The sequence below is a fragment of the Argopecten irradians genome, chromosome 3 (assembly GCF_041381155.1).
Source record: "Argopecten irradians isolate NY chromosome 3, Ai_NY, whole genome shotgun sequence".
Taxonomy (NCBI): domain Eukaryota; kingdom Metazoa; phylum Mollusca; class Bivalvia; order Pectinida; family Pectinidae; genus Argopecten; species Argopecten irradians.
In genome coordinates, this window is record NC_091136.1 from 15,153,734 (window position 1) to 15,166,737 (window position 13,004).

At 33.6% G+C, this 13,004-nt stretch overlaps 1 protein-coding gene across 3 annotated transcripts in view; it reads right to left on the reverse strand.

Moving 5' to 3' along the window:
- Positions 1-13,004, reverse strand: part of LOC138317645 (protein c-ets-1-B-like) — a 72,019-nt gene that overhangs the window by 10,881 nt on the left and 48,134 nt on the right. The window lies entirely within an intron of this gene.

The following is a 13,004-nucleotide window of genomic DNA, read 5'->3' on the forward strand; positions in this document are numbered from 1 at the left end:
GATACGATTTTAACTCTCTCTATCTATTCTGGTAGAACGCTAATCATTGGTTAATTAAGATAAGCTATCTAATCTGTAAATTGTATAATTTCAATTTACACATTAAAGTAAGTAAAGACTATCTGTACATGACACCTTCGTTTGCCCTTTAATTTGCTGATGAGTTTGAAATCGGACTCCTACCTATCATGTTAGGCGATTAGAGTTATCTCCCCAAATGGTTACTGGCTGGCCCCTATGATCTTACAACAATGCAAGTTCTCCGGAGATCACGCGAGGTTAAGCAGCTGAAAGTGACTGGGGAAGCCAACTCGAAATCTTAATCCACCCAAAACAAACCTCTAGCTTGGTTATCCACGCACGTACAAGGAAAAATTACAAATAATGTTTTTTGCAGTTGCCATTAGCAAAGATGTAGGTTTCATATTGCCCATGAATGATCGAGCTTTTGGTATGCAGTAGCAGCTTTTCCAAGAGCATTCAAAGGCAGTTGCATCTTCACACATAAGAAGTATGCAGAGCCAACAAATGAAGAACTTTCCTTTGCTACCTGTTACTTGTTAATATTACAAATTTGTAGGTATTTCTTTCACCGAACATAAACTTTCATATCATGTCTACAGAGATGAGGTGAGTGAGAGATAATCGTTTTGTAAACGTTCCTCTGATCTTCTAACACGGCATGTTAGAGAAAGTTACGACGTCATTGAGACTAGTGTAAGCTATGAAAAGTACATAAATCAAAAGCATTATTCTGAATCAACACACGTACAAAGATAATCATTCCTCTGTTTTCTGTTGGACCGTCAATTAAACACAGAGTTGAGTGTCCGTGTTCCAACAATGTTAACAAGAGAAAAACCGTGTTTAGTTCAGTTATCATAGGGAACCAAACCTGTTTAATAGTCTTTGAAGAATAAATACAAGATAGTGCGTAATGTTTGGTGAGTTTAAGACATTGACCCTAATGCTGTGACCACAATTTACCTGTAGACACAAGTAAAAATTATCTTAATTACCAAATATATCTGGCCACAGAATGACACAACAGATAGGATAAGACATTTACAACTGGTAATGTTTGTAAATCTTAGTGTCGCGGCCACAAACAGCTTATCCCAAACAGACACAAGTTTGTCAAACTGTAACTTAATCACACCAATACAAATTGGTTACACAGAACACAATATCTTAACACTGAATTAAGTGAACAAAAAAACCTTTTTATCAGAAAATACTTTCCTCCATAAAAATACTTTCTGCTAACTTCTCTGATTCTCAGAACCAAGGGTAATACTACTATGAACATTTTGTACAGCTATATAAAGGAATACATAAGCTTAATAAAGTATCTGAGTGCTATATATAAAATTGCTTCCTTGTTATAGCTTCGACAAATGTTATTGTCACAATTTCATGATTCCATTTTGGTTTAATATATTTATTACTGTTGTTTGGTAAATCAAAATATCAACTAGGGATGTATTTTTGTACCACACGAGATGCTAATTTCACCTGAGCGAACACGTGATGTAATCGTGGACATGTTGCTGTCGTCTGCTGTACAAGATATTTTACAGTCAAGGGCTTGGATTCAATGACGGTATTAAATTAACAAGACAAAGATGGATATTCTGGCCTAAATTTGAGAGGTAACTGCCTCCTAAATCATAACAACTTTCTCTGTACAGAAGTACACATTTATGGATATTTCTTACTTAAAACAACAGGTGTCCTTAACTTTTGCTTACTCTATACAAGTTGTATTTGTCATGGCAAAAAAATAATACCTGTTCTGTATCGTTTCCAGCTTTTTCTTTGAAGATATTGTAATTGTTTAACATCAAATTTACAAAATACAATTATTTTCAACAAGATGCAGTGAAAGCTTATTCTACTTTAATAACGTTTCTCCAGAGGAGAAAAAAACCCAACGTAAATGGATCAAATTTAATACCACCTCATAAAAACGTTAACTTCTAAAAGTACAATGTATCATAAAAACTTTCAGACATTTTCTAATTTCGCATTAAATCTACTTTGACATATAAAAAGGTATAAAGTATCCTTTTAAATTTCAATTAGATTTTTTATGTTGTAGTTCTAGATGAGCGCCTGTGGCCAGCATAATAACCATGTCATTTTAAAAGGCAACGGAAATAGGTTGATTTATAAGTAGGGGGGAAGCGAAAAAAATCATCTGCCTTTTCGTCTGTATTCAATCACAGACGATCACAGACGGCCACTCAAACATAAGCTTGATGATTTTAAAGTAAAAACTATCAAATCCGCCCCCGCAAACTGGTGATCAGTGACCACGACTAAACAGGACGCTGGATGATAAGAGGCAAGAACCGTGACAGGAAAAATATAAACACAGACACAGGATGTACTATATTGTGTTTTGCTGAAGAAAGGTTTTACTGTTAATGTAGTGACACATTATCTTACATCGTTATTGTTCATAAAGATTTTTTTAGATTTCTTTTTCAAACTCTTTTTTATTTCTTAGGAGATTCTGAATTAATAAATGGAAAAAATATTCAAACATGGAAAATTGTTCTCCATTATATACAGGTATGACTAATATGAGTGTAGAAGTTGACCATGTAAGTGGACAAGGGTCACTCTTGGTCAGTCTACTGACACACTTCTAACCACAACCTGTCATATATATTAAGCTTAGTCCAGGGGAAATTTATCTGTGGTCAAGCATAGGGATGACCAACACAATAAATAAAGCTTGTGATTCACCCATTTATGGTCAGGTTTTGGCCAGGAAACGCTGACAAAGGCCTGATAATGGATGTAATAATGATGTAGTCGACCCTACCATCAGGATCAGGAACTTAACAAATTATCATGTTCACCTGTCATCATACGGTCCTGACTAATGACAACACATATTCTTATGAATGAAATCAGGGGAGCTTTTTCTGTATTTCATGCATAAAAACTCATCTTTGTTCGATAACTTTCTTCAATTCATGCCTTGTTTATTTTTTGTTTCACTTCCTATAGCTAATATTTTTGATATTGAAGGCTGGGCACTTGACATCAATGTTCTTTGGAGTTTAAAATGAACACCGGATGAGTATCATTAGCCCGTTCAGCCAGGGGTGACACAAGTTTTTACAGTTTAACATACGGGACCAGGTGTTGGAGAAAACTTTAAAACCAATATTTATCATGTTCGAGCACTGTCAATTGTCAGAGTAGCAAGAAAACCACAAAAGACGGTATTGGTTATGTAACCAAAGCAGGAAATTACTACCTAAGTTATCAAAATAAATGGACAAATGGTGATAAAATCAGTCACTTTGAACCCTGACTAAAGAAACTCTACATTTTGAAAACTTTACTGAATACTGGAAGTTTAACACATCTTTAAGGAACCTTATGTATCGGCTAGGACATCCATTATATCTAGATATTTTAGTAGATACTGTTCAGCATGTATAGCAAGCAGAACGAAGATATCACAGATTTTGGGCATTTGTGGATAGCAAATCCTCCCCGTGGCAGCAGGGATTATTCTCCATCTCTATACTCAACAGGATACAAACTATATCAAGGTCTAAGCCAATAAATATGCTTCAGACTGATGCTGTTTATACGCTGAAAAACAACAAAGGATTCAGCATTGGCACAAAATTAGATTTGTTTTTTATTCAGTTGAACCTCTTACATGAAACTGTACCTTTACCACAACAGTTTTTGCACAGTACCATTGACCTTAGAATAACTAAGTTCATGCATTCCTCACAGTAGTACATCTGTAATAGTATTCTTCATTTTTACTTAAGATTTAACAGTAATGTCTTTGGAATAATAGGTAATTCTTTGCCAATGTCATTATCAATGATGGGGAGTTCATATCCTTACAGTAGAAGGCTTGGCCAACATTAAGATTGTGATACTTATAGTAAACATATTTCCTCCATTCATCAGATCTCCCTGGTTACAGCTTACATAACCCCTACATACTCCAGCTACCTAGCAAGGGAGATTACTGAAGGTTATGCTGTGCTGACTTCCCCATATCAGAAATAGTACAGTCAATATCAATGAAAAGATCAACCTATTTAAGGTAACAAGGGCATAGTTGTTTGATAAAGAACATTAAATTTTCCAAACAATATTTTCGTTATCACCATTGCTTTTAAGAAAGTTCATATTCATAAATAGAAAGATTTTCAATTGCAAATTTGATTAAATATAACACATAATATTAATTGAACTATTTTTATACATTCAAACAAAAATTTCAGTGAACAAAACCAGGCCTGTTACAAAAGGGGAGATAACTTATCGAAGAAAAGGGAGATAACTGCACATGCAAATGAACCGAATGATGGATATCAGGTATACAAGAATGTAGTTAACATTCCTTAACATGGAATGACTTCAAGGTAAACAATTCACTATTGATTTTTTTTACAAATATTTTCGTTTCCAAACAACCAGTCTCTAAAGGAATCACAGGTATAACAAAACACAGGTATGAACATGATCGTTACAGGTGGGAGGCTTTCAATGATACAACCAGTCTGCAGCTCTAAAACGTATATCAAGGGCTCAATTTCAATACAATTGTGAACATTCTTAAAATTACACAACTGAGATTAAGATCGGTGCGTTTGATGTTTACTTTCACAACTTTAAAAAAAAAAAGATAAAAATAGATCTTATCAGTACATTATTAGGATTGTATCAGCTAAGTTAACTGTTTGAACTGGCACACAGACAGATAGTATGAGTGTAATTATAAAAGCCTATAAAACAGTGGAGCAGGAAGAAATCTACAATTCCCATTAAATATATAAGATTATACATGGTCATAATAAATATTTCACTTTCATTATGTATTTGTGTAAATGTCGTCTTAATGACAGAAATTATATGTTTCTGGGGCATGAATTATTCAGATGGGCTGTAGTTGGCTTCTAAGCCGCCAAATAGCTTGTTCCTTTTCAAATAACAAAACAGTTAGGGTGAATTAAAACTTGTTGTAGCGGTATCATAATATTATATTCCACAGACATAATTAGAATGAATGAAAATGTCATATTTAGGCATCTGTGCTTATCAAGTGACAAATGAAGGCAACAATTTGTGTGTGTCAGCCCTATGTACAGCACGTTCCTTGGGACAGTATTACAGATTTAGATTGATAACTAGCTATAAAGTTTGCATCGTTTTGGGCTCTATATAATCTATCAAATTAATCCAATAAAAATTATTTTCCAATGAAGCTAGATTCTAAAACTAGTACTTACTACTTTTATTGGCTGGGCAGCCAAAAGATTTAAACATTGATATGACTTAATTACCCCAAATATAGTTACCAGTTTTCAGGACAATTGAGCCATTTTAAGATAAGGGCTATTTTGAAGCAACGAAACACAAATATGACATTTGAATCAAGAATTGATGACATTGAAATAAAATAAAAATCTTCATCTGATTCTTGTCAGGTTTTTATCTTAAATTGATTGTATTTTGAATAAAAGTTTTAGTGACAGAATTCAATAATTGAAGAATGAAACCCAGTAGACAACTTAATAATTGTATCGTTTCTGAGATCAGCCAACTTCAATGTACTACAAGTCATCAACACTAGTTCTCTTTATTTTCTACCCTAACAGCCTGCCCGCATTAATGCCACATCTTTATCACTAAATGTCATCTTTAACACTTTTAGTCAAATAAAAATAAAATTCCTGTACATGTTCAGCAGACGGTATAGCCAATGGCTGGGCTCGGTTTGGCTTGACATCTTGATACAAAAAACGTCTAAAATTAAAGGACAATGGCAGCGGCCATGCTCAACTGATACGTCAGTCCTATTAACATGATCTGATTATCCGATACTTTCAGTCCCTGCCAAAAATAAAATTGTACATTCGGCTGTCCCTGTAACGACGGTAGAATGAATACCCTTGTTAGCTTGTATTAAAAACTAGTATAAGCTCAGATTAGGTGACAACACTTGACACACCCGTAAGTGACATAGAAATCGTTGGAGCATGTCGCGGTAAAACGCCAGGTGCTTTAACAGTGTGCCGTGAGGGGATAATCATACAGATTGGAAGTAAATGACTAGTTTCTAACTAGCTTCTAGTCCAACACCTCCTCTAATGATACCTGCCAACCCCGAACCTCACAGGCCAATGCAAATAGACAGTGGCAATGAATAAACTGAATAAAAATCCACAGTTACTTATACTATTTTCCCTGCGGCACCTTGATTGACGTTTCATCATGAATGAAAATTGTGGTTTAATATAAAATTTCCAGGGCAACTGAAAAGACTTTTTATGAATGAAGCCCAGTTATTTGACAACACTTAAATGAAGGCTTTCTACAATACTGCTGAGGTAGATTTTACACACAAATGCTATATATGGAGATTTGCCTCCATTAATGTTTTTTACAAGGTAAGTCAGCTCCATTCACAAACGACCTTTCACCTCTGCTGGGAGATTAGGCGACCCTTGACCTTTGAGTATTTTGTGAATGGGGTCTGGCTATGTGCCAGTCTGTCTGTAGTTACACTAGAGACCCTGCTAGTGTTGTGTGTGCCAAGTTCTGCTGGTGTATCATAACATGTGTTTCTGCCAGTAATTAAAGAGATATAAAGGTTCCCTATCTTCATCAGTGAGGCTGTGCAAGCAGAGATTTTTCTTCAAGGAGTAAATGTGCCAAAAGTTTGAAATGAAAACACAACACAATGTGTTGTAGTAAATGTTCCAGAAGTTGGCTATCGTAATTTGTTAAAAGTATTTTTCATGCGTCTATCAATCTACCAATATGTCCCCTTTACATATGTGGCAGGTGAATCCATATTCTATTCTGTAAATACCAGAAACAAAGAATTTTGATGTAAAATATAGCACAGCTGAAGAATATGTGCAAGTTTGTTACTGATCACCTACAATCACAATATTATGTATAGATTATAAATTAATACAAGGAGTGATATCATTTCATTACATTTCTCAACACACATATATATAATGCAAATATTTTATGTGTATCATGAAGTCAGATATCCCTAATATACCCTGAATATACTCATTTGCCATATTTTATTTTTGCAGAATAAAACCAGAGAAAATATCATTCTTGGGCACAAGTTGTGAAAATTAATTCCTATATTTGGATTTGTCAGAGAAAACTAATTTCTAAATCTGACATTAAATGATCGTAAAGCTCCGTAATGGAAGAGATATAATACCACATGTGTTAAGACTAGATCTGGATTTAAAACATCATCTGTTACATAAAAAGAAACAATTAAATTGAGAACATGTTTGGAGTGTGACGCTCACCACCCTTGGACGATATAGACATAAGATCATATTCAAACTTAAAACAATTCCTCACGAACTCTCATCTCTGGCAGTCGCTTTTAGAAATCATGGAGCTGTACTAGAAATATGGAAACATTTAAACAGGAACTTTGAATGTAATATCTTAATTAATTTTTTTTCCAAAATCAATATGTAGATAATTGAAAAATCATTTCATTTTCAAAGCATATGTCATCTTCTAAATAGCCAATAGCAGCTACAAAATCATAAAATTATCTCATTTCTTTAAAACCTAGGAAAATGTGGCATCATATCTATGCATAGACAACAGGATACAGTTTACTGTTAACTTACATATATTTTACAATCTAATCATATTTTGCTTAAAGACTTGGAACAATTTACTTTTTCTTCTACAAAATTTGCTGAAACTTAAATGTAATTTCTGAATGTAATGTGTTGCAAGAAATATGTGATAAGAAAGTTTACAATTTCCGTGCAATAGTGTAATACTTACAAATTTTGGTCTTTTACATTATAGCAATCTCTGCATTTCCTTCCTTTGCCTTACAAACATTTTTCTGACAATGATGAAAATAAGGCCCCATTCCGCCTTAAATGTTTATTCCAACAAATTTAAATGACTTGATGTTAAACTTAATGAATAGCAATAAAGACGCACTAACATTTAATTTTGTCTCAATCAGACAGTGATTTATGCAACCATATCATTATCTACCCTCTGATTTACATAACAGTTTAATTTTAACTTTGTGGTCAACACAGCAATAAATTGAGTATAAGGTCGTGTGGGGGTCAATTGTGAACAATTAAATCTTTTGTTTGATGTTGAGTGTGTGGGCGGTAGGAGGTCGGGTCGCTATTTGATCTCAACATTGGAGGTGATTAAGAGAAGGGACTGGGTACCTTTCCCTCTCATAAGTTTGGCCGCCTTGTCAAAACCTTGACCACATCTATCTGCCTAATTGGTATCATCCCTAAACTCAAACTGACCATTAAATCACTGAGATGGTCAAGGATGAGCAGGCAATTTCAGTCTTGACCTGTCCACCTTTTAATCCTTGTAGATTTCTTTTCAAGATTTGGCAACCTCCATTTGCTTCATCAAGCTTCTAATCAAAGTCAAGACCACTCAATCACATTACCAATCAAAGCACGGTGATTTAATTGTCAAGTAATTTCTCTCTTGTAACGAAAACATTAATCTTTTAATATTTTTATTATGCAGACTTAAGAGAATTCAAAAGTGTCTTTGAGGGTGGGCCCTGGGAAAAGTTCAGTCATGAATGTGCGTCAACACAATGCCCTATAAAATACAAGAATTATCTTATATGACTGCTTTTCACAACTGTTACAAATCATTCTAGCAATAAAATACAAAATACAAAAATGAAATCCAATCCTTCATTGACATTGTACACACTACAATTCTCAGATTTCACATTTAAATGGATTTCCCTTCACTCTGTTGGATTAAATTTCTATTATAAAAGTAGCCTTACCTCTTTCAAATGGCATCACATATATATATCCATCTTCATCTTCCTCAATATTGTTCTTCTCGTCTAATTTAAATTCTATTACGGTCACCGTCAAATCTTTTTTCTTTCCCATTTTGTTGAATATCAGGTAGCACTTTTTGATTGATAACTATTTTTCTCTATATAAATGTTTAGTCTTAGTAAATAAACTCCAAACACCCTTACTGCTGTGTTTGCATCAGAGTGCAGATTTATGGAAATAAAACACTGATTATCATTGGAAAATATTCAAATCCACAGGTACAAATTCCAAATGGCTTCTGTCAGATATGTCTGTATTGTGAAATTTTATATAAATCTTCAGACAAGCACTACAGAACAAGTATGATCTCTCAGATCGGTATTATCTCTGTTCTGTATTTACACTTGTGATCTCTCAGATCTGTAGTATATCTGTTCAGTATTGGTTAGATAAGCACCTCCAGTAAGCACTTTAGTCCAGTATGAGATCAGTGACCTCAGCTAGTTCTCATATATGGGTTTCAAAAAACATATACTCTGAGTTGAGAAAATCTTGACCACTGTACAAACATACTGCTCAACCCTATAGGGCTAATTGGACATCAATTAGGCTAGCACTAATACCTAGCCCACCCTGAGTTAATTGGGTCAATTAGGCTTATTTGACCTACTTAACTGAGGTGAGATATTCTCATTATAGGTCAGGTAAGTGACAAGAGGCCTGTTATTACTGTCAGTGTTGAGTAGTTCCACTTGATTGATTCCATAATGACCTTTAACCTCATGGTTGAGCAAGCACAGTGTACAAAATTCCAAACACATGCATAGATGAACTGCCGGGGCACATGTTTCAGATGAAAATTGCTCCTAATTGTCAATTATGACTTGATTTAGTGCAGATATGAAATGAAGTCCAACACTGACAGATAAGATATAGGAAACATGAGACAGATAACGATTTCAATTTCCCCAGCATCAGGTCCCTACTCCATGCTGCCACTAGAGGTAATATAGTCCATTAATATATATCATCAGTAATTACTCAGGAAAACTAGGCAAAATTAGCACTAATTCTTCAAAATTATGAGAAAACATTAATTAAATTATGAATATAGTAATATAAGTTATTTTTATTGTTTATACTATAATATTATTTATATATGCACCAAGACCAACATAATTTATAAGCAATAATAAGATTCTATTGGTTTAGTTTCAGAATTTATCAAATTATAAACTCATAGAGATCATTTAATGAATGTATTGGTGTTGATGGACTGTTAATGTTTATTTTTTTTAAATATTACATTATTTTTCTTATCGCATTTACTGGGAAAAAATGACAAGGTTATGTAAATTGAAAATCATAATGAAAGAATAGGCAAATTTTGTTGATGTTATAATCTATATTGTCAAAATTAGTGTACATTATTGCTTCATGAACTATCTCTCCTGTTTAATGTCTGAAAGGATATAAATGAAGACACATTTAAAAATAGCAGACTTGACCAGGGATGAATTACATATTTATATGTTGACTATACCAATGTTTGGTAGATTTTGAAACCAGGTCTTTATGGTCTGTTTCACAATAACATCACATACTGTATAGATGTTCACCATAACGACAATGGACAATTACATCAATACGACAGACAATAGCACAGTTTTTAAAACTTAGTTTACCGTTCAGTTTACATTATATATAATATCCTTCATTTAATTACTATAATGAGTATATATTTACCAGATACATAATTCATCCAAATATCTCCCAAATGTAATGGATTGTGATGGTTGAAACATTGTTAGTGGATACGAGTGAGAATATTTGCTATTTTTTTGTCATTGCATTTGTATTTTGTGATAAATGATTTAAATTGGCTTCATCAAATGCTTTTCAATGTTCAGTTATGATAAACACACATTATTTGTTCAAGTACATGGGAACTAAATGTATAAAGTCAGTCTGTGATGTATTACAGATTTTGCCACCAAGTGCTAAATAGATGGAGTATAGCACAAGGCTTACCTGCACACCAAGTAATCGAGACCAATAAAACTGGAAATGAAATTTCACGACAAAAAATTTACACAACATCAGACCACCTAGGTTTATAAAGACGAAAATCAGATCCTATTGAAATCTGAAAAATGATTTCTCCCAATGAAAAATGATTACTGCCATAAAATCGTCTGCCATTGTTGTCGTGACAACAGAAGTTGTAGACCAACATCTTATTTATATTATTACTTATGTTGCTATTATCATAACAAAAGTCTTTGTTGATCATTTTAAAATATAAAAATTTTGTCTCTTAAAATTTGTTTATCGTGCTTCGATCGGAGTCGGACTTGAGATAAGACTTGCCATTTAAACACCAGCTAGCAACATAAAACCAACACGTACAATATACTGCCTATACTTCTAATCCCGAAACATTTCACAATGTTACTGAATCTAGTTTTTTTTCTCATGAGAATTTTATTCAAATTTAATTTGATTCACGTTGTCACATGAAAAGGATACGTTTTCAGTTTTGAGAAATATACTATGGTTTTACTTTTTAGTTTTTTTTATTTCTTCTTCTCCAAAACAACAATCTTACCATTGTGCGTCACTCTAGCTGCATGTGTCACCCTATGGTTTGATAATCATTTGTACCTACAGCATGGAAATCTTATAATACATGTTTTACTGAGACCCTCAAACATAAACGACAGCTTACATCACATATCACAACGAACTGGGTACATTAGTCATAGACAGATTTTTTCTATTTTCTATAGAAGCTTCTATTTTTAGTTTTCAACTTGTTCCTATTTTGTTTTCTGTATTCTTATTTTATCATGAGATGTCATCATTTTTTATTGCCTTCTTATGCACTCGACTCTTTCCATCTTTCCAATGGCTTATAATTCACAGGTTTTCAAACATTAGGTATTTTTAAAACATCATCTCTTATTTCTCAGCATCCCCCCCCTACTCCACCTACAAAGTGAAGTCGAAGAATTACTGCTATCTATACATTCATGACAGATCCAAGGCCAAGGCCAATGTCATTCTCCACATCGTTTTGTTTTGATGCCACCACCATGCAGAGTTTTAAGCCAAAAAATAATAAGTTACCATAGATCCATTATCTCAAGAGAGCTCTTCAAAGGGAGATAACTTGTGATTTTATATCCTAACAAAGTTTATAGCTTCTACCTTCAAAGAAGAGAAAAACGCAGGCAACTTACATTTTTACTAAATGATAATAACGGGCACATGGACAGTTTTAAGTTTTATCTCTATCATTATATGGATGATGCAATAAAATCTTAACATACAGTATAAACAAACCATCTAAAAAAAAACGATTTGGACGTTGTTTATGTTACTAAAGAGAAACATAACTAAAACAAAGGTAAATTAGATATCATTTTCTTACAAACAAGTCGCAAGTTGACATTTCTACTTTGTAATTACAAAAAAATTTGTAATCTACATCAGTTTCATCACGAATAATTTAAATCAAAGTTTAGTCCTCCTACTCAGAAAGTCATAAGTACCAGCAAACACTATCTGCAGATGACCTTGACTTTTTACATTGATATAAACCCTAACAAACTACTTTGGAAGCCACTACAAGATAGACTGGCACATCAGGATGATTAAGACCCTAGCTATATAACCTGTGTATGATTAAATTATATTTCGGGGAGAAAAAACAACAACAACAATATGCTAGTGATAAGTAACCTCCTGCTGTTTACATACTCACAAAAATAAACATTACTTATTCTCGAATCCAAATCTGAACCAGACCCCTGTTGGGAATCAAAAGACCATCTAACATTTGACAAAACTACCACAAAGTCTGCAGATTTGAAAGATGTACTTTAAAATCATATGGAGCGAGAAGCAGTGAGTGGAAATCTCCTGGAGCAGACACAAGACGTTTTTAGAGGCAGGTTATATGGTTTATGTATACATATTAAGTGATACCTATCAGCTGAATGTTAAAGAAGCAGTGGTACCAAGATAAGTCTCCCCCATCACTATCTGTGTACACCATATTGTTGGGGCGAAACACTTTGCTAAATCAAATATTAAAGTAGCACCAGTTTCTACTGTCATATCGTTTTAAAATCTGGTTATTTTCTAGGAGTTATATTTTCG